Raw genomic sequence first — 24,917 nt, 5'->3', positions numbered from 1 at the left:
GCATAGAGCTCAAGTTGAGGATCCTACAAGCAAGCCTAGTATATGCCAAGAGGAGCTTGAAGATGAACAAGTGTTGGTGACTATCTCGAGCATTCAAAGTAAAGATGATTGAAGAAGAGGAAGTCACACGTACCAAAGCATTCTCAAGTGTTCACTTACAAGCCAAAAGCTCAAGGAAGACCTTGAAGCCAATACAATCAAGGTGCTAAGTAGTTTTACATTTTTAGATTGTATTGGAGATCTACTTCAAGTGGTTTTGCATTCGAAAGTGTTTTTCAAACCTCTTTCAAAACCAACCTTGAAACCTATATGTATTTCATGGAAAATCATTTTCAAAGGTCCTAAACTTAGTAAAACAAAAGTCCATAGCTCAAGGAACCATAGCCCAAGTGCCAACCAAAGTTTACAAATGAAAAGAAATGACATTAGCACTTGAATTATGAGTCCAGCAACTTAAACCCGATTTAACTGGTTCAAAACATTTTCAAATATTTTTGAAAATAATTTTTAACAGATAGATCTCATCGTTTCCATTCAAATCAAGTATAAGAGCATCAAAATCCGATAAGAAACGAGTGAGATACAAATTTTAAAAGATCATGGCAAAAAACTATTTTTTGCATCCGCAGTAGACCGGGGCACTAAAATTGCCATTTTTTAAAATTCTAAGAGCCCTCCCGCGGGCGACCGCTCGACCCCGGTCGACTGGGACAGCGCGAAAAACTAGCCGTTGGGGCTTAACGGCTAGTTGCATTTTTGATCCGTTTGGGATATTTTCTTGCCCAAATTACCCCCAAACGGTCATAAATCATTATGGACTATAAATATGCTATTCTATCATGGATTAAAAGACTTTTGCACCCATTGAAAATCTTATTTGAGCTTAAACCTTCAAATCCATTAGTTTTCTTTAAGAGCTTTGAACTTGCATTTTCCATACTTGAAGAAGATCTCCATAGGGCTTTATTGGTGTAATATTTTGGAGAGATTGTGAGCTATTGATTGTTTGTATTAGCCTATCAAGAGGCATTGAGTGAGCTTTATCTTCTTCCATATTCATTGTAATCGGGGTCTTCGGTTCGGCCCAACAACAAAGGTAAATCCAGCGCAAAGATGAGCTTTTCTCTTTGAGGCAGTTTGCGAAGAGGGATCACTACCTTGGAGGCGGTTTGCGAAGATGAGTGTTTCCTTGAAGGCGTTTTGCGAAGAGGGTTAATCTCCTTGGAGGCGGTTGTGCAAAAAGGGTTTGTTCCCTTGGAGGCGGTGTTCATTGTAAAGCTTGGAGGTTCGGCATTTGAAGAATCCAATCATAGTGAAGGAAAATCCCAAGGAAAGGCCAAGTACTTGGGTAATGGAGTAGGTTTGTTTGTGACCGAACCACTATAAATCTTTGTGTGGTCTCCTTGCTCTCATTCTTGCCTCCTTTGGGTGTTTGGTAATATCTAACCTTTCTTTATGCTTATAATCATTTGAACAAGGGTTAGATTTAAACTTGTAATGCTTTTCAAAATCCTGATTAAACTTATAATTGCTAATTGTTAAAATTGTTATAACATTACACTTAATTAGGGTAAAAATTTTAATTACCCAATTCATCCCCCTCTTGGGTTGCCTATTGGGATTTCATTTGGTATCAGAGCTAAGGCTCTTACATAGTCTTTCTATTGAAAACCTCAAAGAGAAAGATCTATTTGGCAACCTAATGGCTTCTAGACTACCCGTATTTGATGGTTTAGATTATGGATCTTGGTCGATCTGTATGATGACTTATCTTAAGAGTCTAGATTTTGGTGTTTGGCAAACAATAGAAAAGGGATATACTTTTCCCAACACCAAAAAGCCAAATGGGAAGGAAATCAAAAAATTCACCTTGCACTCTAAAGCCCTCATTACATTGTGTTGTGCCTTAAGCACTAATGTCTATGAAAATGTCATATCTTGCAAAAGTGCTAAGGAATTATGGAACAAACTTGAAGAATTGTACAAGAACAACAATACAAGTAAAATTGCCTCACCAAACACTGAAAATATCATAAGTGAGCAATTTAAAATGAAGTGTGAAGAGTTGAATAAAGAGTTGATGGAAAGAAACAAGAGGGATTTAGTGATCAAAAATTATGTCGACTCTATGCTATGTAAGATAAAGACCTTGGAAGAAGAGTTAAAAGAACTTAAGGTCAAAGAAAATAAGTTACTTGAACTAAATGAGGATTTGAAAATTACATACCATGAACTTAATGAAAAATACAAATTTGTGGAGGAAGATGAAAAAGAACTAAGAATGAATCCATCTCGTGCAATAGATTACTTAGAAGATAAAGTTGAAGAGATGAAGCTAGAAAATATAATCCTAGTGTTGAAAAATAAAAAAACTACAAGAAGAAAAAGATAAACATGTTTGCTCTCATTCACATTCTTGTAGTTCTATTTACTCCTCATCTGCTAGTTCTTATCCTTGCACATATTATGGTAGAGTAGGGCATCACAAATCTAGATGTAGACTTAGATTTGTGAAATCAAATAAGTTTGTTTGGATTAGAAAAGATTCATTGCATAAAATAAACTTTGTTGGAACCAAGTTGGTTTGGGTTCCAAAATCCCCTACTTGAATAATTTAATATGATTATTAAATTTAGGGGTATGTGCTTAAATGTTATATCTCTTGATCTTATATGCTAGATACTATGTAATTGATTGTGATTCAAAATCTAGTATCATTTGTGTCTAGTTGATTGTACTTAGTCATTTAAAAAAAAGAAAAAGAAAACTGGTATCTAATCACCTTGTGCTTGATAGTTAATATCTTTTATAATTTTATATTCTAGATGCTATATTTTTAAAGTAGATTGATCTCTTTGCATCTAGTTATATGTGCTTCATTGATTATATCATTTAAAAATGAATTATAGATACAAATATCTTGCTTGATCCTTATGTATCTATAAGGTAGTGTTCATACCATTTGTGACATGACTCATCTCGCACAATTAATCTTATAACTTATGTTATGGTGCATAATAAAAGTACACTCTCTTATAATGGTATGACCATGTACCTTGGTCTAAGTGGTTGGTATCTTACTTGAAATTTGTTCATACACGTAGTACCTAAATTGGCTCATAGGAATAGCTTAGGATGGTTCAAGTTAGGTTCCTAAATATTATCTTATTTTTGCTAGACTTTTATATTTTAAAGTTGTTGATCATGTCCGTCTATCAATCATAAAATAAATAAAGCAAAAATTGAAAATAGAAGAAATGATAGAAAATCAAGAAAAATGCATGAAATGTCTAAGTAAAATAATTGTAAATTAAACCTTAGACTTCTCTAAATAAACGAGGTTGGGTCAAAATAAAAAAAACTTAGTGAATTTCCAAAACTATTGTTAATATCATGAGAAATTCATAAGTTGATTCATTAGCCTAAGATGTTTATCATTTATGAGACACTCTTGAATATTCTTGGCTTTTGATACAATCCCTTTCAACTTAAAATCTTAGAACATTTAAGGGAATTTGAGACTTGGTTCAATGTGAGAAACAAATGTGAGTGATCTTGACTTCTCACTGAACTACTCATGTCAAAGAGCTTTAATATTATCATTGATTTATGACATGCAACTCACTTGTTTTGAAATAAGTCTAAGAAGAACATAAAACTCTCAAACAAGTGAATTTCTTAGTGATTGTGAAGTAGTAAGAAACTTGTGTCATTCCTAACTCTTCGCAACAAACCTATGTGCACTAGAAAAATGAAAATCTAGGTAAAATCGCAAAGTGTGCAATTGAAACACATGGTCTCTATGGAGTGTATATGATGTGTGTGCAAAATAGCATCCATATGACCTTGATTTATTCACAAGAATTATTGAACTTGAAAAATAAAAATACTTGTGAACTTCAAACTAAAGTGGAATCACTAAATGATATGATTATTAAAATCCACCTAATGAGAGGCATGAGACATAAATTGACATATATATACACACTATGCTTATATATGTGATCCTTTTATATCATAGTGAAAGACTCGCAAGCTAGATCACTATAAGTTTGAGTTATTTGAAAACACTTCCTTCATTCACTCAAACTTGTATCTCATGAGTTTATTACAAATTGTGAACATCATTAAAATCATGAGACTGCCTTAAAAGCCAAAAGTGTGCTCAAAATTGAATTATGTGCATAATTGGCTTTACGGGGAAAGATTGAAATGAATGTGTTTTGATAATCACAATTAATTATTTAATTGGACTTAATCCATCAAAACACATCAATAAGCTTATAGGGAATAGGAAAATAAAAATAAAAACGAACATGAACATTCCCTAAAAGATAACTAGCTTGCTTCTATAGGAAAATTTAAAAGAACTAATTGTCTTAACAATAGAATAGAGTTGCTTATCCTAGGATAGATTCTTACATACTTATCATCATTAGCCTTCCTAGGTGTGTAGTTCATTTGATAACAAGTATAGCACTCTCTATATATATCACCCCTTGTATGATATTAGCTACCTGGTAAGATGTTAAACCTTAAAGTTAAAAACTATTCAATTAGTGCTCATGCCTTCTTTTGAAGGAACGGTACTATCACTTTAAATAAAACATCTAACTTCTTTGGCTTCTAGCCAACATCTTCACCATGATAAGTCATATGTGCCTTGAATTGTTATGTATATATTATTTGCACATAGTTAGGGGGAGCATGTGTTGCTAGGATGTCTCACCACCTCACGTGATATCATTTGAGTATCCTTAGCAAACACGTAATTGTAGCCCAAGGGTTATTTTACAACTAATCACTTCACAAACCTTTGGTGACTTTGTGTTGGACAGCCCTTTGGATTCATACGATGTATGAGTCTCTAACAAAGGGGGAGCTATATATGTAATATCTGTCATTTTCTGTCTTATCATATGTTGATTGATATGGGTATTACATTACATATGATAAGTAACTCATCTGAAGCCTTGTTGCTCCATATGTGTTGTAGTTGGGACTTGTCTTATGCTTTTATTTTGAAAACATCTCTCATTTATGACAAAAGCCCATAGCCTGAGCCTCAGTGTCACACCCTCTTAGGTTTTAGACTTATCTTGGATAGACTCATATGTTACTATCTATGCCAATGATAAGTATCATATTCTAGAGCTTTATCTTGAAGATCGTCTAGAATTCTCTTTCATAGGATCCTGTAATGAAAGAATTATCTCATCTCCTATGAATTACACTCTTATCATGTGCTTTTGAAGTTAAGTACATCATTTTCCATGATAAGATCTATTGGCTATGCATTCACTGTCATATCATTAGCCATTTTGCATTTTCATGCCTTCTCTTATAGGTTTTTACCAAAGGCCAATGACAAATATGTAGGGGGAGAGCCAAAGTGTCTCATCTTTGTGTTTATATGGACCATAATGATATGCTCACAATGTCCATTGCCCCATTAGTTGTGCTTAAAATGAAAATCTTCTAGATCGAATATAAAAAAAAACTGCTTGTCTTGCACTATACTTGCTAAAACTCTATGATAAGCATTAGGAGTGCTTAAATGTCAAAAACTTTAAGCTCATAGACTCCTTAGGGTTGTATTTAGAATGTCCATGCTAGAAATCATCCTTTGATTGTGATTAAATTGTATATTTTTACTTGCTTAAAAAAAAAACGGGTGATCACTTTAGTTTCATATGTTACTTCACTCTTTTTATGCATGTTTCACTTTGAGCATCTTCTAATCATGATAAGTAGATAGTGGGAGTGCTTATTCCACATCTTGACATATTTGTTTGAGCTTTCACTGTTGAAACCTCCCTTTTTGTCGCTGCCACAAGGGGGAGAATTTTAGAATTGATTAGGCAGTCCATAGTCTATATGCATTGTTTGCCTTATATTACCATATTAAACTTGTGCATATAGTGAGGGGGAGTAATATTTCATTGTTTATAGCATTAACTATTTGTCTATTCTTTTGATATCTCCTACCTCCTAATCAATTTGGTTTGTCATCATCAAAAAGGGGGAGAATGTTAGCCCAAGGGTTCCCATGGCTTCAACTATCCACCTTTACCATCTTGTTTTTCTTGTTTTGATGCTAGCAAACCCAAATTGATTAGTCTTTATGGACTAATGTGTTGCTTTGTAGTGTTGTGCCTTAAACAGGAACTTCATATGTTATATCGCCATTACACAATACAACACAACACATGGCTTGAGGATCAACATGCACAAAGGAACCAAGAGAGCTTGCACACAATGAAGACATCATCCTTGGAAGATGTCCAAGCATAGAGCTCAAGTTGAGGATCCTACAAGCAAGCCTAGCATATGCCAAGAGGAGCTTGAAGATGAACAAGTGTTGGTGACTATCTCAAGCATTCAAAGTGAAGATGATTGAAGAAGAGGAAGTCACCCATACCAAAGCATTCTCAAGTGTTCACTTACAAGCCAAAAGCCCAAAGAAGACCTTGAAGCCAATACGATCAAGGTGCTAAGTAGTTTTACATTTTTAGATTGTATTGGAGATCTCCTTCAAGTGGTTTTGCATTCGAAAGTGTTTTTCAAACCTCTTTCAAAACCAACCTTGAAACCTATATGTATTTCATGGAAAACCATTTTCAAATGTCCTAAACTTAGTAAAACAAAAGTCCATAGCTCAAGTGCCAACCAAAGTTTACAAATGAAAAGAAATGACATTAACACTTGAACTATAAGTCCAGCAACTTAAACCTGATTTAACTGGTTCAAAATATTTTCAAATATTTTTGAAAATATTTTTTAACAGATAGATCTCATCGTTTCCATTCAAATCAAGTATAAGAGTGTCAAAATCTGATAAGAAACGAGTGAGATACGAATTTTAAAAGATCGCGGCAAAAAACTGTTTTTTGCATCCGTGGCACCGGGGCACTAAAATTGCCGTTTTTTAAAATTCCAGGAGCCCTCCCGCAGTTGACCGGGACAGCACGAAAAACTAGTCGTTGGGGCTTAATGGCTAGTTGCTTTTTTGATCCGTTTGGGATATTTTCTTGCCCAAATTACCCCCAAACGGTCATAAATCATTATGGACTATAAATATGCTATTCTATCATGGATTAAAAGACTTTTGCACCCATTGAAAATCTTATTTGAGCTTAAACCTTCAAATCCATTAGTTTTCTTCAAGAGCTTTGAACTTGCATTTTCCATACTTGAAGAAAATCTCCATAGGGCTTTATTGGTGTAATATTTTGGAGAGATTGTGAGCTATTGATTGTTTGAATTGTCCTATCAAGAGGCATTGAGTGAGCTTTATCTTCTTCCATATTCATTGTAATCGGGGTCTTCGATTCGACCCAACAACAAAGGTGAATCCAGCGCGAAGAGGAGCTTTTCCCTTTGAGGCGGTTTGCTAAGAGGGATCACTACCTTGGAGGCGGTTTGCGAAGAGGGTTAATCTCCTTGGAGGAGGTTGTGCAAAGTGGGTTTATTCCCTTGGAGGCGGTGTTGATTGTAAAGCTTGGGCATTCGGCATTTGAAGAATCCAATCATAGTGAAGGAAAATCCCAAGGAAAGACCAAGTACTTGGGTAGTGGAGTAGGTCTGTTTGTTACCGAACCACTATAAATATTCGTGTGGTCTCCTTGCTCTCCTTCTTGCCTCCTTTGGGTGTTTGGTAATATCTAACCTTTGTTTATGCTTATAATCATTTGAACAATGGTTAGATTTAAACTTGTAATGTTTTTCAAAATCCTAATTAGACTTATAATTGCTAATTGTTAAAATTGTTATAACATTACACTTAATTAGGGCAAAAATTTTAATTACCCAATTCACCCCCCCTCTTGGGTTGCCTATTGGGATTTCAAGTACGTGCCATGTCAATACGATATCACAACTTTCTCTCAGCAACACCAATTTGCTGAGAGGTGTATGCACAAGAAGACTGATGAAGAATACCACGACTCGCTAAGAACTCCTCAAAACCACTCGAAGAGGAAAAATATTCTCGTGCATTATCCGTGCGTAAACACTGAAGAGGAGAATCATATTGAGTAGTAATTTCAGCATAGAAGGAGCGAAAAGCATGAAAAACTTCAGAACGATGTTTACGTAAATAAACCCATGTCATCCGACTCAAATCACCCACAAGTACAATAAAGTATGTAAATCCAAAAAGAAACTTGGTCCTCGAGGGACCCCATACATCGGAATGAACCAACTCAAAAGGTCTCAAAACTCTAGATACAGGCCTAGAAGGGAACGACACACGATGGTGTTTGCCAAGTTCACATGACTCGCACTGAAATGGCTGAATGCTAAAGGAGACAATAGAGGTCTGCCGAAGGCGAAGAAGAGATGGATGACCAATACGATAATGCCACTGATAGGCATCCATAGAGCTACTCAAAATTGTGGGAGAAGGGTGGTACTGAAGGTGGTAGAGGCCGTCCAACTCACGACTTGTTCCAATCGTCACCCCAGTCAAGAGATCCTGAAAAACACAATATGAGGGAAAGAATGAGGCAAAGCATTTCAAATTTTTTGGTAAGTTGACTTACTGATAATAAGTTAAATGGAGAGGTAGGAACACACAAGACAGAAGAGAGGGTAAGGCTCTCATGAGGGGAAATAGAACTCATACCAGAAATAGGGGCTCTATTGCCATCGGCAAGAGTGATAGAGCAAGACTGAGAAGGGAAGGACTAAAATTAGGAAAGAGATTGGAAATTACCCGTCACATGATTGGAGGCCCCAGAATCAATGATCTATGAGCTAGAGCTAGTGAGAAGTGGAGGGCGAACTACCTGACTGGGCAACGACTGCAGAAGGTGGGCGGCTGCTAAGGCGGAGACGCTGAAGCTCCTTATAATCAGCTCTGGAAAACTCAAAAGGGTCCTCTGGAAGGTCCGACCCAGAAGACTGGAAGGTTCCATCAGTAGGGGATGCAACAGAGAGGTGGGCAGCACAGGCGTGGCGAAGCTCCGGATGGAGCACGAAACAAGTCTCAAAGCGGTGACCATCTCGCTGGCAGTGAGTGCAATATGGCCTATCATGACCACCAGTACCACGGCTAGAACAAGTCACACGACCATGGCCATGGGCAAAGGAGCCAGTGGTGCCACGACCACGGCCAAAGGAGCCAGTGGTGCCACGACCACGGCCAAAGGAGCCAGCACCACGGCCAAAAGAACCAGCACCACAGCTCGAAGAAGATCCAGTATCATAAGAGGCAAGGGCGGAACCCTCAGAAGAAAACAGAGTGGAGGAACCACCCGGGACACACTGCTAAGCACGAGAGTAAATCTCCGTGGGAGAGGGAACGACATCTGATCCAATCAGCTGCTGGCAAAATGGTATGAACTCTGGGCCGAAAGACTGAAGGTAGTGGAACGCCCTAAGCTGATCCCGCTGACAAGTTAGAACCGTCAGATCTGAAGTGAGGGGCATAAACACATCAAGCTGGTGGCACGGAGAGATGAAGCGGCTGTAATGATCGGCGAGTGATAAATCACCCCGCTCAAATCAAATCCACTCGGAGTAGGTCGCACAAATGCCAGTAAGGTTATCAACCCTAGAGAACATGAGAGCAGCATGCTCCCAAATATCCTTGGTAGTCGCCAAGTCCATCATCGGCCGAGCAATATGAGGAGTCATGCTCTGCCAGAGTAAGGTGCAAACCATTGCATCATCCGACGCCAACGGTCATAGGAAGAATCAGAGGAGGGTGGAGGACCCTGCTCAATGAGAGAGACTCGGCCGGGAGCAAGAAGATATGTCTCAACCGCTCTCCACCAGCAAAGATAATTGGAGTCAAGGCGCTCCGAGGTCTTCTGAGGAAATGACTGCTCAACAGACGGAGAGTATGAGGGAGGATGGTAGCTCGAAGAAGGAGCCATGGGAGAGGCTGTCATACTGTCAGTAGGAGAGGTGGCAGCAAGAAGCTCAGAAATAGTCGAGGTGTCCATCAGGAGAGAAGGGGTTCACAAAGACCCGAAATAAAAATAAAGAAGGAAAGAAGAAGACACTGAAAAAGGGATAATGAGGAGTCACAAAATCAACTCCATCAGACGAGCGCGGCTCTGAGGGCCAAGAAGAAGGAGAAGAGGCATAGAGATACAAGATACATAAAGCCTCACAGATAAATGACAATAACGAGTCATAGGGATCTACTGTCAACTGTAAAGTAGAAATATGCTTAATAGCCACTGGATGATTCAAAAATTCTTTATAACTTTAAGAAACTCCATGTTAGATAAGAATACCGTAGCAAAATCATTATAGTAAATCACTAATAAGAATACCGTAGCGGAATTACTATAGTAAATCACTAACGACTCGGAGATGGAAACCAAAATCATAAGCCATGTGATTAAATTCTGGAACCATAACGCCTGCATATTTACCTTATAGCACACAATAAACTTTGCCTCCATATTAGAAGAAGTTATTAATCTTTGCTTTACGCTTTCCCATGAAATGACACCTACTGCAAGTAGGAAGACATACCCCGATGTCGACTTCCTAGTATCAAAGCACTTCCAAGCGATCTGACCGTCTGTATGTAAGCGTGGATCATTCGTAACTTGAAGGTACGGTAAAAACATATTAGCAGCTATCTAATGATCCATCCCAGAATTATTCTGCTATGTCCCTACCATCCTCACAGAGTATCCAATGTCCGGTCTAGCATAGACCACTGCACACATCAACTGTCAACCACTGAAGCATAAGAATAATATTCATTTGTTCCCTTTCCAAATCGATTTTAGGAGATCGTGCTTCACTATCACCTTTAAGGATAGGTGCCACACTCACTGAACAGATCTGCATCCTAAACCTTTTCAAAACTTTGTTTATGTAGGCCTTCTGAAATAGTCCCAAGATACCTTGAGATCTATTTCTGTGAATCTCAATGGCAATGACATATGAGACTTCATCCATATCCTTCATATCAAAGTTTTGAGTTAGGAACTGTTTCGCCTCATTTAGCATTCCCAAATTATTTGTAGCACTAGCAAAATCGTCTACAGATAAGACCAACAGATAAAATTCACTCCCACCGACTTTAAGATAGGTTCAATCATATTAGAAAACTTAAGGGACCACTGACCGGAGTCTTGCTTTAGTCCAGATATAGATTCCTTTACTTTGCAAACTTTATGACTACCACTTTCAGACGAAAACCTTTCCGCTTGATTCATGTATACCTCTTCCTCCAAACTTTCATTTAGGAAAGCCGTTTTCACATCCATCTGATCCATCTCTAGATCAAAATGAGCCTCAAGAGCCATTATAATCCTTAATGAGTCTTTTTTTGAAACTCGTGAAAAAGTTTCATGATAATCTATGCCCAACCTTTGAGTGAATCCTTTAGCAACAAGTCTCACTCTATATATTTCAATATTACTGGCAAAGTCTCTTTTGATCTTATAGACACTCTTTCAACCAATAGCTTTAGCCCCTTTAGGCAATTCAATAAGATCCCAGACTTGATTCATAACCATAGATCTAATTCATCATTCATGGCCTCATGCCATAAATCAGAGTCTTCACCGCTTATAGCTTGCGAAAACGTCAAAGGGTCTCCATCATTCGCACACTCTTGGTCAACCTCCTGAAGATACACAGTGTAATCTGAAGAGAGAGCCAGTCTCCTTATTCTTGAAGATCTCCTTAGTGCCACTACATCCTCCACTTGGATTTGATTGGCATTTTCAATGACAACATCCTCTTGGGGTGTCAAACCATCAATTGGTTCGTCCTCCATAACCACTTCTTGTGGACGGTCATGAATTCCAATCAGTTGAGCCTGAGGTGCAAAAATAGTAACTGGAGTTTGCACTTCGTCGAAAACTAAGTCTCGAGGTGGTTTGCTCTCACTGTTGTCACCATCCTCAAGAAAAACAGTGTTCTTTCTTTCAACAAACTTAGTAGTATTATTAGAACAGTGAAACTTATAAACTTTAGACCCTTCAGTGTAATCAATAAAATAGTCACTAACGGTCTTTAGGTCCAATTTCCCTCTCATGTGGATTGAACACTTTAACATCAGCTGGACAACCCCATATCCTTAAGTGTTTTAAACTGTTCCAACCTTTCCACAACTCGAATGGGGTTTTAGGAACTGCTTTACTTGTTAGAGATTTTACAAAATGATGTTAAGGAAAATAAAAGAATTTTTTTAATTTTTATTTAAATTATAAAAACAGTTCTAAGACAGGGCCGGTCGACCGGGGTATCCCGGGCGACCGCAGATTGGTTATTGGAAATTGAAACAAATTCTAGTACGGTGTGGACGGGCGACCGCGGGAGGGCGGGCGACCGCGGATAGATAATTGAAATCTTAATTAATCTCAGGGAGGTGTCGGAGGTCGACCGCGGAAGACCCAGTCGACTGCGGTTCTTTGGATCATGAAAAAATAAAATGAACAGCAGCATGCCGGCAGGAGACCGCGGTAGCCTGGTCGACCGCGACTGTTCGGAAAACTATCCGTTGGGAGAATTTGGACATGGCTTTTCACTTCCGTTTTTCAACCTTCTTTCATGTCTTTTCTTTCCCAATAATCATGGATGTTTTCAAACTCAAGAGACACCTTGTGAATGATCCAAACCACTTAAATCACAAAAGGATGTGATCAAATGATGATCATTCAAACCAATCCAAGAGATTTCTTAAAGGGATGTTTCCCTTAATGAATAGACATCTAATTCTCTATAAGAAGAGTAGAAATCTGTCTTTTCAAACTACTGAAATTCAGTTATTGCTATACTTTTCTTTCTCTCTAGCAATCTCCTACTCTCTTGTGTTTATCAAGTTATTTTGTTCTTTAAATAGTGCACAAAAGACTGTTTTCTGCAGAAACAGTTTTGTGTTTTTCTCAAAGGCTTGAAGTTCTTGAAAAGCATTTTGGGTTTGATTCCACTTGTGCAAAGTGTCATCAAATATTTGTAGGACATTCCTACAAGGCTTCATTGTATCTTGGAGGCAATTCGCAGATCCCTTTTGCACACAGCTGGTGGGGGCGAGATTTGTCTTAAGGAAAGTGATTATGCGACTTGAAGCAACTCTACAGATTCATTATAATTTCTATATTTTAGGAAATCCCACCAACAATCTTAAGACAAATTTGCGGTTGTTTCTGAGTGCTTCAATGGCGTTGTTTTCGGTTCGTCAAATGGCCCAAGACTTTGTCAAACTGGAACGCTTCGATAAAGGGAACTGCAAAAGGTGGCAGAAGAAGTTACACTTCATTCTCACTTCGCTGAAAGTGGTTCGTGTTCTTACAACTCCAAGGCCAGTGGCGGTTGAAAATGAAACTCTAGCGCAGGCTCGTGCAAGGATGAAATGGGAACAAGATGATTACATCTGCAAAGGGCATATTCTCAACGCTCTGTCGGATTCACTTTTCGACATATACCAAAGCATGGGATCGGCGAGTGAGATTTGGACAGCACTTGAAATCAAGTATACGGCGGAAGATGCAAGTAGCAAGAAGTTTACTGTAAGTTGGTTTTTGAATTTCCGCATGGTAGATGATAGGCCAATTATTGATCAGTTGCATGAAATTCAACATATAGTAAGTCAAATACATTTACAAGGTATTTTTCTTGATGACTCTTTCATTGTTCCTTCGATAATTGACAAACTTCCACTAACTTAGAAAGACTTTAGAAAAAGTCTTAAACACAAGAAAGAGGAAATGTCTCTTGAAGATTTGGCTCAATGCCTCATGATTGAGAAAGAGTTAAGGATAAGAGATAATAAAGAAGAGCATGAACCTCTATTTTCTAAAATCCATTTGGTGGAAAATGTCAAAGAATCGAACCAACAAGGGAAAGGCAATCGGAAGAGAAACAAGATTCCTGAAAAGAAGTTCAATAAAAACAAGAAAAGGAAAGGTGCTTTTTCCAATTGTGGCAAACCAGGCCATTACAAGAGTGAGTGTCGACTTCTTAAGGATAAAAAGTCGGGTGCACCAATAGACAAAAAACAGTTTGTAGCCATGATTTCAGAGGCAAATGTACTTGAAGATGGCAATGATTGGTGGATTGACTCGGGTGCGACGAGGCATGTCTACAAAGACAAGAATCTGTTTTCATCCTATGAATTGGTTGAAGATAGAAGTGTGCTCTATATGGGCAATTCGTCGACAGCAGAGTCAAAGGAAGAGGAAAGGTGGAATTAGAATTCACATCTGGAAAGTGTCTCACTCTAACCGATGTCTATCATGTACCAGAAGTTAGAAAGAATTTGGTGTCTGGAAGCATTCTTAACAAGAATGGCTTCAAACTTGTATTTGAGTCTGACAAATTTATTCTTTCTAAAGGGGGTACCTTTGTTGGAAAGGGATACATGTATGAAGGAATGTTCAAATTGAATATCAATAAAGTGAATGTATTTGCTTATGTTGTTGATTCCTTTTTATCTTTATGGCATAGTTGATTATGACATGTTAATACTAGGAAAATGGATGACATGGTTAAATTAGAATTAATTCCTAAGTATCAACATGACTTCGTAGACAAATGCAAGATATGCATGCAAACTAAGATCGTTACAAAGTCATTTTCTAAAGTTTATAAAAATAATAACTTGTTAGATCTTGTTCATAGTGAAGTATGTGATATACATAGTGTCCCCACTAGAGGAGGCAAAAAGTACTTTGTCACTTTCATTAATGATTATTCAAAGTACTGTTATGTATATCTCCTTAGTCACAAAAATGAAGTTTTAGAAAAGTTTAAAGTGTATAAAACTGAAGTAGAAAACTAATGTGGATCAAAGATTAAATGCTTAAGATCCGATAGAGATGGTGAATATTACTTTCCTAATTTTTGTGAATCGGAAGGTATTATTCATGAAACTACTGCCCCTTATAGTCCACAACAAAATGGAGTGGCTGAAAGAAAAAATAGGACCTTAACTGAAATGGTTAATGCAATGCTTGTAAACTCTGGTCTAAACAAAAGTTTTTGGGGTGAAGCATTACTTACTGCTTGTCATATCTTGAATAGAGTTTCAAGTAAAAAATCTAATATAATACCTTATGAGAAAAGAAAACCAAACTTAAATTACCTTAAAGTTGGGGGTTGTAGGGCCATAGTTAAAGTTCCCAAGCCTAAATTAAGAAAGTTAGGAGAGAAGGGTATTGAATGTATCTTTTTAGGATATGCCATTCACAGTAAGGTCTATAGGTTTCTAGTGATAGAACCCAATGACTATCTTGATGTAAACACTATAGTTGAGTCAAGAGATGCTATTTTCTATGAAAATAGATTTACTTCTATTCCAAAGGAAGTTGAGGCTAGTACTTCTATAGAATCCCCTGTAGAACTTCAAAGAGAAGTTAGTGGGTCTAGTGAATTAAGGAGAAGTAAAAGAAGTCAAAAAGAAAAGAGCTTTAGTCCTGGTTTTGTTACCTATCTAGTAGAAGGATCAAGAGAAAAACTCAAAACTTCTATAATGTTGGACCTCAACATTGAAAGTGATCCTCAAACCTATATAGAAGCCATAAAGTCACAAGATGCTGCTTATTGAAAAGAAGCTATTAATGACGAAATGGATTCTATAATGGGTAATAAGACTTGGATATTGGTTAACCTACCACCTGGGTCAAAACCAATAGGTTGTAAATGGATCTTCAAGAAGAAGATGAGAGTAGATGGATCAATAGAGAAGTTTAAGACAAGACTAGTTGCCAAAGGGTTTACTCAAAAATCCAGTATTGATTTCTTTAATACTTATGCTCCAGTTGCTAAAATTACTACCATTAGAGTCTTGATTGCTCTTGCTTCTATATAGAAACTTCATATTCACCAAATGGACGTTAAAACTGCATTTTTAAATGGTGAATTGGATGAAGAAGTATATATGGAACAACCAGAAGGTTTCATATTGTCGGGACAAGAGCATAAGGTTTGTAAACTAATCAAATCTTTATATGGCCTTAAGCAAGCCCGTAAGCAATGGCATGAAAGATTTGATAAAGTTTTAATTTCAAATGGCTATAGAATACATGAATTCGATAAATGTATTTATAGTAAATTTGAAGGTAATATAGTCGTTATAATATGTCTATACGTTGATGACATGTTAATATTTAGTACAGATATTGAATATATTCAAAGTACTAAATTATTTTTGTCTCAAAACTTTGATATGAAAGACGTGGGTGAAGCGGATGTAATCTTGGGAATAAGAATCATAAGGAATGAAAATGGTTTGATTCTAACCCAATCTCATTACATAGAAAATGTGCTCAAAAGGTTTAATCATCTTGAGTGTTCACCTGCTTCAACACCTCTTGATCCTAGTGGGAGGTTATATCATAATCATGGTAGGACCCTTTCCCAACTAGAGTATGCTTCTGCTATTGGTAGTCTCATGTATGCTATGACATATACTAGACAAGATATAGCATTTGCAGTGGGAAAACTTAGTAGGTTTACCATTAGTCCTGGTTTTGCACATTGGAATGCAATATGTAGAGTATTTAAAAACTTAAAAAGGATTATGGAATATGGTTTATATTATAGTGGGTATCCAACAGTGATTGAAGGATACTCTGACACCAGTTGGATAACTGAGCGTATAGACCATACATCAACCAGTGGGTGGATTTTCACTCTTGGTGGAGCTATTTCTTGGGCTTCTAAAAAGCAAACATGCATTACTACTTCTACTATGGAGGCATAGTTTATAGCTTTGGCTACATGTTGTAAAGAGGCAGAATGGCTTAGGAATTTATTATTGGAAATTTTGTTATGGCCTAAACCAATGCCATTGATTTATGTCCATTGTGATAGTCAGGCCACACTATCAAGGACATATAATCATGTTTATAACGGTAAGTCCAGACATATAGGATTTAGACATTGTACTATAAGAGAGTTACTGACCAATGGAGTTGTAACTATTGATTATGTGAGATCGAGCCAAAATTTGGCTGATCCTCTGACTAAAGCTCTTGCAAGAGATATGATGTGTAAAACATCAGTAGGGATGGGTTTAAAGCCATTAACCAATAGTCATCAATGATGGAACCTCGACTCAACTCTTGAATAAACATCAAGTCTTGAATTCAATGAGTCCAAGTACATCATATGGAGTGACTGCAAGCACTATAACATGCATTATTTTCATCCCAAGGTAAAGTGCTTGGTACCTGTAATGTTTAAAAGGGTAAGGATGAGCAAATGGGGCTCTTAATAGGCTTATAACAGGGTGTTGGAGTGTTTTAGTTACAGGGACACTCTGGATAAGTTTACCTATGTGAGTGTGGGAGTGGTGCCGCTTCCTATGAGACTTGGCTAGTCTCTAGAGCTCTCATAAAATCGAGATATAGATACAAGGCCAATACAAGTGTCGGCTCTTAAAAAATTGCCTATAGAGACGAAATCTTGTGTGTGTAGATTTGTCCGGTTAATAAAAGAGAATAACTAATTCAAAGATACGTCTACTATGCAATTCTGATTAACTTTGATGTGTTTACACTAAGTGAATGTTCAAATCGAGAGATACCTTCATTTATGCATAAGGTTTCCAAGCGTAATGAGAAAATTATTTTCATTTTGAAAATGGTTGGGGATTGTTAGAGATTTTGCAAAATAATGTTGAGGAAAATAAAAGAATTTTCTTAAGTTTTATTTGAATTATAAAAACAGTTTTAAGACAGGGCCGGTCAACTGGGGTATCCCGGGTGACCGCAGATTGGTTACTGGAAATTGAAACAAATTCTAGTACGCTGTGGGCGGACGACTGCGGGAAGGCGGGCGACCGCGGATAGATTACTGGAATCTTAATTAATTTCCAAGGAGGTGTCGGAGGCGACCGCGGAAGGCCCGGTCGACCGCGGTTCTTTGGATCATGAAAAAATAAAATGAACAGCAGAAGGCCCGGTCGACCGCGGTTCTTTGGATCATAAAAAAATAAAATGAACAGCAGCATGCCGGCGGGCGACCGCGGTAGCCTGGTTGACCGCGACTGTTCGGAAAACTATCCGTTGGGAGAATTTGGACATGGCTTTTCACTTCCGTTTTTCAACCTTCTTTCATGTCTTTTCTTTCCCAACAGTCATGGATGTTTTCAAACTCAAGAGACACCTTGTGAATGATCCAAACAACTTAAATCACAAAGGGATGAGATCAAATGGTGATCATTCAAACCAATCCAAAAGATTTCTTATAGGGATGTTTCCCTTAATGAATAGACATCTAATGCTCTATAAGAAGAGTAGAAATCTGTCTTTTCAAACTACTGAAATTCAGTTATTGCTGTACTTTTCTTTCTCTCTAGCAATCTCCTACTCTCTTGTGTTTATCAAGTTATTTTGTTCTTTAAATAGTGCACAAAAGACTGTTTTCTGCAGAAACAGTTTTGCATTTTTCTCAAAGGCTTGAAGTTCTTGAAAAGCATTTTGGGTTTGATTCCACTTGTGCAAAGTGTCATCAAACATTTGTAGGACATTCCTACCAGGCTTCATTGTATCTTGGAGGCAATTCGCAGATCCCTTTTGCACACAACTGGTGGAGGCGAAATTTATCTTAAGGAAAGAGATTACGCGACTTGAAGCAACTCTACAGATTCATTATAATTTCTATATTTTAGGAAATCCCACCAACATTACTTGGAACCTTTTTTAAAACATATGCGGCTGTCTTTAAGGCTTAGCTTCACAAATTTAATAAGAGGGTTGAATGGCTAATCATACTCCTAATCATATCCATTAGTGCGCGATTTTGTTGTGGTGTTCCCATCATGAAATATTGAGCAACAATGCCCTCTTCCTTTAGGAATTCTGCAAATTGACCCGGCCTTTGTCCCATTTTAGTGCATCTACCGTAATATTCGCCTCCTCTATATGATCTAACCATCTTTATTTTCTTTCCAGGTTGTCTCTCTACTTCTGTTTTGTAAACTTTAAAGGCATTTAATGCCTCACTCTTTTCAAAGAGAAGGTAGAGATACATCTCGTATGATCATCGATAAAAGAGATGAAATATTTTTTTGACCATTCACACAAGGAGTTAGAAACAGCCCAAAAATATTTGTATGTATGATCTCTAACTTTTCTGGACTCCTCTTGGCAGCCTTCTTAGACTTGTTTTTCTGCTTTTCCTTTATGCAGTGTACATAAGTTCCAAAGTTAGAAAAATCAAGAATCTCTAGGACCCCATCTTTTACCAACCTTTTAATATGCTCTATGGAGATGTGACCTAGTCTCCTGTGCCATAATGTAGAGGAATCCATGTTCTCATGATCACGTTTAATGCCAACACAATCTTGCATAGCTAGGGTATTTTGAGGAAAAAAATTTAGGCTCAAACGATGTAGGCCATCAATCAAAGTACCATTACCAATAACAGAATCCTTAACTATATCAAGGGAAGAAGAATGGAAATTAAGGTTCAAATCATGGATAGTAAGTCTAAAACAAATAAAGGTATCTAAGAGGTCATTTCTCTATATAAAAGAAAACACATAAGAAAACACATAGATGGCTCAAGCTGGTAGGTCCCTATATCCTCCACCCATGAGCATTTCTAGTTTCTTAAGAAGATAAATTGCTCACTTTCCGTTTGTGTCGGATGACTAACTAATCATTGTAAAGTGTTGGCCACATGGATTGAAAAACCAAAGTCAATCCACCATGTGTCATTTTGAACATAAACTATACTAGATTCATACAAACCAAATGACATTACCCTACTTTTTCGAGTGACTTTAAGGCAGTTTTTCTTTATGTGTCCCTTCTTCCTTCAAAAGAAGCACTTTACTTGAGTATCCTTAGCGTCGGTTTGGTTAACTGACAGTTACTTTGACTTCTTCTTGACAGAAGTACTTCTGCCAATGTTTCCTTCGTTCTTTTCTTGAACGACAAGATTGGTTGATTTCAGCTTTTCTTGCCTCAACCTCCCCTTCTCATGTACGCACATGGTCTGAAGCTTATTGAGAGACCATTCACCCTTATGAATGTTGTAGCTAATCTTAAATTGATTGTATTCCACAGGAAGGGAGTTGAGGATAAAGAAAATCAAGAATGACTCAGAAATTTTGATTTTCAGAGCCTGCAATTGCGTATTTCCATGATGTGCTCTCACTCCTTTTATCCGCAGTGTGCTTCAAATATACGAGTTTGCCCATAAGTGTGGTTGCCAATGCCTTATCTGAACTAACAAATTGTTCTTGAACAGCTTCCATGAACTCTCTGCATTGGTGGTCTTAAGGAGAGATGTCCTGATATTTTGAACAATGTGGCTCTGAATGAGCAACAAGCTTAAGCAGTTTGATCTCTCCCACTCTTTATAATGGTCCATCTCTTCTTGCATACTCTCAGTCATATGTAGGAGTGAGTGGTTCATCCACTCTAAGAGCAAGATCAAGGTCCATACAGCCTAAAGTGAGCATAACTCTATTTTTCCACTCAGCAAAATTATCCCCAGAAAGGAAAGTGATCCTAGTAGATTCAGAATTCATAAAAGATAATTGATTGCTGCAAAATATTAAACAAAGAAACATGCTTACTACGTGCTAAATTCCTATGAAGCCATGTTACTAGAATGCCAACTGATATTGACATATCTAGTTGTAAATTCATTGTATCACTGTAGCCCTCCTTTGGACCGAGGCTACAACACACATTAGATTTACACTTAGTAATCGTACTAATCAATTAGATCAGAATTTGGTTCATTCTCCATACCATTGGGCCTAGGACAAGAGCCCTCATCTAATTTCATTGATCTCACAATTCTAATGAATTCATAATGCACAAGCGCTTTTCTTTGGGCCAAGCGATTATGCATTATAAACTCATTGCAATTTCAGATACCATTAGTGTAAATGAATTGAAAAGTTGCACTTTATGTGTCAATGGACACTGTAAATGCACCACTTGTCGCAAGTATCCTCATAGACATAGGATACTTTGGCCCCTCCCAGACTAATCGAATACCACTTTATAACGGTATCTATGAGTGTATGACCGGTCATTATTTCATATTACTACAGTTTTACTTTATGGGGTATGATTTACTTAATCGTAAACCTCAAATACAACTAAAGGAATTGCACACAACAACCAAAACTGAATTTAAAGAAATATGCATATGAATTGAAACTAAAGCAACACAGTTCAAATTCAGATTGTATAATTTTACGCAATTATTAACTTCATTGTAAAAGTTTTGGATTGATCAGATTGCCTTAATGGAGAACTCAAACCAGTTTTCGTGAACCTTGACGTTGTAGGCGAAACTGACCATAAACAGCTTAGGCCTCTTCAAAATTGAAATCCATTAATCCAATCGGTCCGAAACTGATACATAGTACCTTAGGGTGCTAGGAACATTCTATCAAAATTTGAGAGTGTTTCCCAAACCTTAGGCCCAACTCCCAAAGCCCTTTTATAGTGGGAACATAGAAAACAACAACCTATTGATCTCGGATTATTCTGAAAATTGTACCATTGCATCCGAAACGCCGAAAAACTTTAGGGTACAATACATAACCTTTTTCTATTTATGATCCTAAAGCAAAAAAAGTTCGAATATCCAGTGCCCACGAAAAGCTGAGATTAACAGAAAAGCAACCTACAGGTCTCTGATGGTTCTGAAACTATTACCATTGCGTCCGGAATGCAGAAAAAAGATGGGGCACAGTTTACCACTTTCCCGAATCTCAAATTTTGAGGGCCCAAATTTATGCCCGAAAAGAATCCGAGAAAAGGACAAAAGACAAAAAGCATCACCATGACGCGTGCGTCATGGTGACGCGCCAGGTGACTCCAGTCGATAACGCACCTTCCTTTTATTTATTTATTTATTTATTTTATTAAACTTGCAAACTTGCCAAAAGGGGTTTGGTTCTATAAAACTTTAAACCTCTCCCGACGACGATCCAGACCTCCGATCGCCTCACCGTTGGTGGCGATGGAACGGTAGATGAACCGACCATTCAACCAGGCCGGCCGTTCGTCGATCGGTCGACCACACCACCAACGGCAACCGGATTTCCGGGTTGTCTTCCAAGTTGCAAAAAACACAAAACGTACAAAGTATCTTTGATGAGAATGAGGCATTCAAGCATCTCAACTCGTACCGATCAATGAAAATAGTAACTACTTTAATGGCGTCTTTGCCACTACTCACTAAAAATCTATGATTGATATACAAAACTTTAATTTTATGATTAAAATTAATTTATTATCATCCAAACTTCAAAATTTTATTAAATCGAATTCCGAATTAAAATTAAAGGGAGGATGCATAAAAATCAATTTGGATTTCTTGATTCAAAGGAATTGATCTTTTCTTGATCAATCGACACAAGCCAAAGGTCGGCTATGATACCAACTGTAAAACTTTATTTAATTTGAAATTAATGCGGAACTTACCTCCAGCCATGGCGATTAGAATCAAAGATCACGAATCCCTCAAGCTTTGACGAACAAGAGAAGAGAGATCTTCTAATCTGTAGAAGACCTTAACGGTCGATCGATGGAATCACAAGCACAATTTTCCTCTCAGATTAGGAACACTCTTTATGATGGAACTTTAGTTATACGTTTGTGTGTTGTTCCCATCAAATGCAACACATATATATAGAGATTTCGGTACACAAGAGTTTGTGTCCTTCTGCACCTCTAACACTAATGTGTTTTAGAGTTTCAAAACACTTGGGACATCCCTCAGACTCCCTTTGTGAATGGAATTCAAAGTGACAAAGGAAAAGCCAACATTTTCTCTAAAGTGGGTCTTACCAATGTGGGCCACACCATAAAATGCTAACAGGGCATAGCAAGAAAGCTGTGGAAGATGAAAATTCGGGCAGCATGGGGGGTTTTCTACATTCATGTCCGGATGGCAATGGAGGTTCTACATCTGGTTCTTTAGGTGTATCTGTCCAAACGAGGTTTACTCGGTTGAATTTCCCTAAATACGATGGATCAGAAGAACCGACAGGATGGACTTATCGAGCGGAGCAGTTTTTTCGGTTCCATCAAACCAATGAAGAAATAAAGATGCCTCTATCTTCATTCCACATGGAATGAGAAGGCCTCCAATGGTTCCAATGGTATGAGAAGACTCATAAGAACATGGAGTGGAATGAGTTTAAACTGGCCTTGTGTGTTGGATTTGGACCTACATAGTGTGAGGACTTTGATTCGGCACTCACAAACTTCGCCAAACGGCTTCAGTACGAGAATATAAAAAACAATATGAAAGGCTGTCCAACATGGTTGAAGGATGGACTGAGAAGGCCTTGGTTGGGACTTTTGTGGGAGGCCTCAAGGATGAGTTGGAGGGTGAAGTTCAAGTCTTCCGTCCAAAGACTAATGAGGCTATTGGCTTGGCATGGAAGAGAAAATCCAGCGTGGCAAGATACTTCAAAAGGCCACAATGGTTGAGCTCAATATGAATACCCCAACTTTAGATCTGAAGGCTCCTCGAAGGCTTACAATAGGTGAGATGAAGGAGAGACGTTCTAAAGGGTTGTGTTACAATTGTGACGGAAGCTTTATTCCTGGCCACAAGTGCAAGTTTCCCCAATTTTAGTTGATTAAAAGTTTTTGACGGTGGTAAGGAAGACGAAGAAACTCAAGAAGAAAAGCACCTGCCTTGAGAACAAAGCTGTTTTCAAGGGTGAGGAGTGTTAAGTTTCAGATTTTCTGAGATTTTTTAGCTACGATTAGGAATCCTAAATAAATTATGGGTAGGTAGTTTCGATTAGGAATCCTGAATAATAGGGTTGTCATTATCGTATTTATGTTTTTTCATGTTGTGTTGGTAGAGTCCTGGCTGTTGAGGACTTGTAGTTTATATAGCATCAAGCTTTTATGAAATAAAGAGAAGATTTCAGCTCATATTTTTGTTCTATCGTACGTGGACTGGTTCTCCAAAAGAGAACCATTTTTCTCCTCTTCTTCTATTCTTGCAGGTACCTATCAGAGTTTTCATCCAAGCCCAACTTTAAAAACACTGGTTTCTTCTTGGATGAGTACTCTGAGTTGACTCAGGTCAGTTGGCGATTGACTCGGGATGCCTTTAATAAACAGTGATCGATTTTTGGCTTTCCTCTTTTTAATCATATAATAAATTCCATGACTTAAAACCAACAAGGTTGTAATGTTACCTGTATATCCTCCAGCCGAAGCCACATGAAGAGAAGTCGATTCACAGTCCTCTTCGAAGATAAGAAGCTTCGGGGACTTGCTCAAAATATGCTTCACCACTTCCAAGTGCCCTTGAGCAGCAGCGGCAAAGAGAGTGCTTTCTGTCCTGCCGTTGAGTTTATAGGCGACACTAGGATCGGTCTCCAATAGTAGCTTCACCACTTGTACATGACCCTCGTAAGATGCCAAGTGCAGTTGTGTCTCCATCTTCTTCTCATTCACCCCTGAAACGATGCTGGGCATTATTCTAATCATCTCCGATACCAATTCCACATGTCCACACCTCGACACAATGTGGAACACTGTGTTTGATGATTTCTCACTCAGGACTTGTTCCAAGATATTCGGGTCTTCTCCAACGATACTCTGAAAGGTGGCTAACTCGCCCCTCAGAGTTGCCTCGTAAAGCCAAAGCCTCCGATCCATTTCCAAAGACTATAATTTGCAGGATAGAAAGGTAAGAAAATTGGGTTTTAGACATGGTGCTTAAAAAGAAGAACAATTGTACGAAAACGCGGTGGCTGACACGCGGTGCTATAAAAGAGATTTTGACCGAAACGACCACACTTTTCTTGGCTTTTTTTGTAAGCTACCCCGGTGTCATTCTAGAACCAGATAGGGACCTACGCTGGATTTCGAGTGGCATAAATTCAATAATCACAAATACATTTTCTTTTCTTAGCTACTACGGAGAAATTATATGGTGGCCGACCGTTAAGTCCCGTCAAGGTGGTACGTCCAGTGTTTAAAAATGCTGAT

The 24,917-nt window shown here is 37.9% G+C and overlaps 1 pseudogene across 1 annotated transcript in view; it reads right to left on the bottom strand.

Moving 5' to 3' along the window:
• Positions 1 to 24,608, bottom strand: part of LOC143861635 (uncharacterized) — a 44,377-nt pseudogene extending 19,769 nt beyond the window's left edge. Inside the window, exon 1 of the transcript XR_013239980.1 lies at positions 24,119 to 24,608. The product of XR_013239980.1 is annotated as an uncharacterized LOC143861635 (transcript). The remainder of the gene's footprint in view (positions 1 to 24,118) is intronic.
• Positions 24,609 to 24,917: the final 309 nt, after the last annotated feature.

Source organism: Tasmannia lanceolata, unplaced genomic scaffold, assembly GCF_043159265.1.
Source record: "Tasmannia lanceolata isolate RefF3 unplaced genomic scaffold, GAP_Taslan_0.1 ptg000003l, whole genome shotgun sequence".
NCBI lineage: Eukaryota > Viridiplantae > Streptophyta > Magnoliopsida > Canellales > Winteraceae > Tasmannia > Tasmannia lanceolata.
This window is presented reverse-complemented; position numbering and strand designations above follow the sequence as displayed.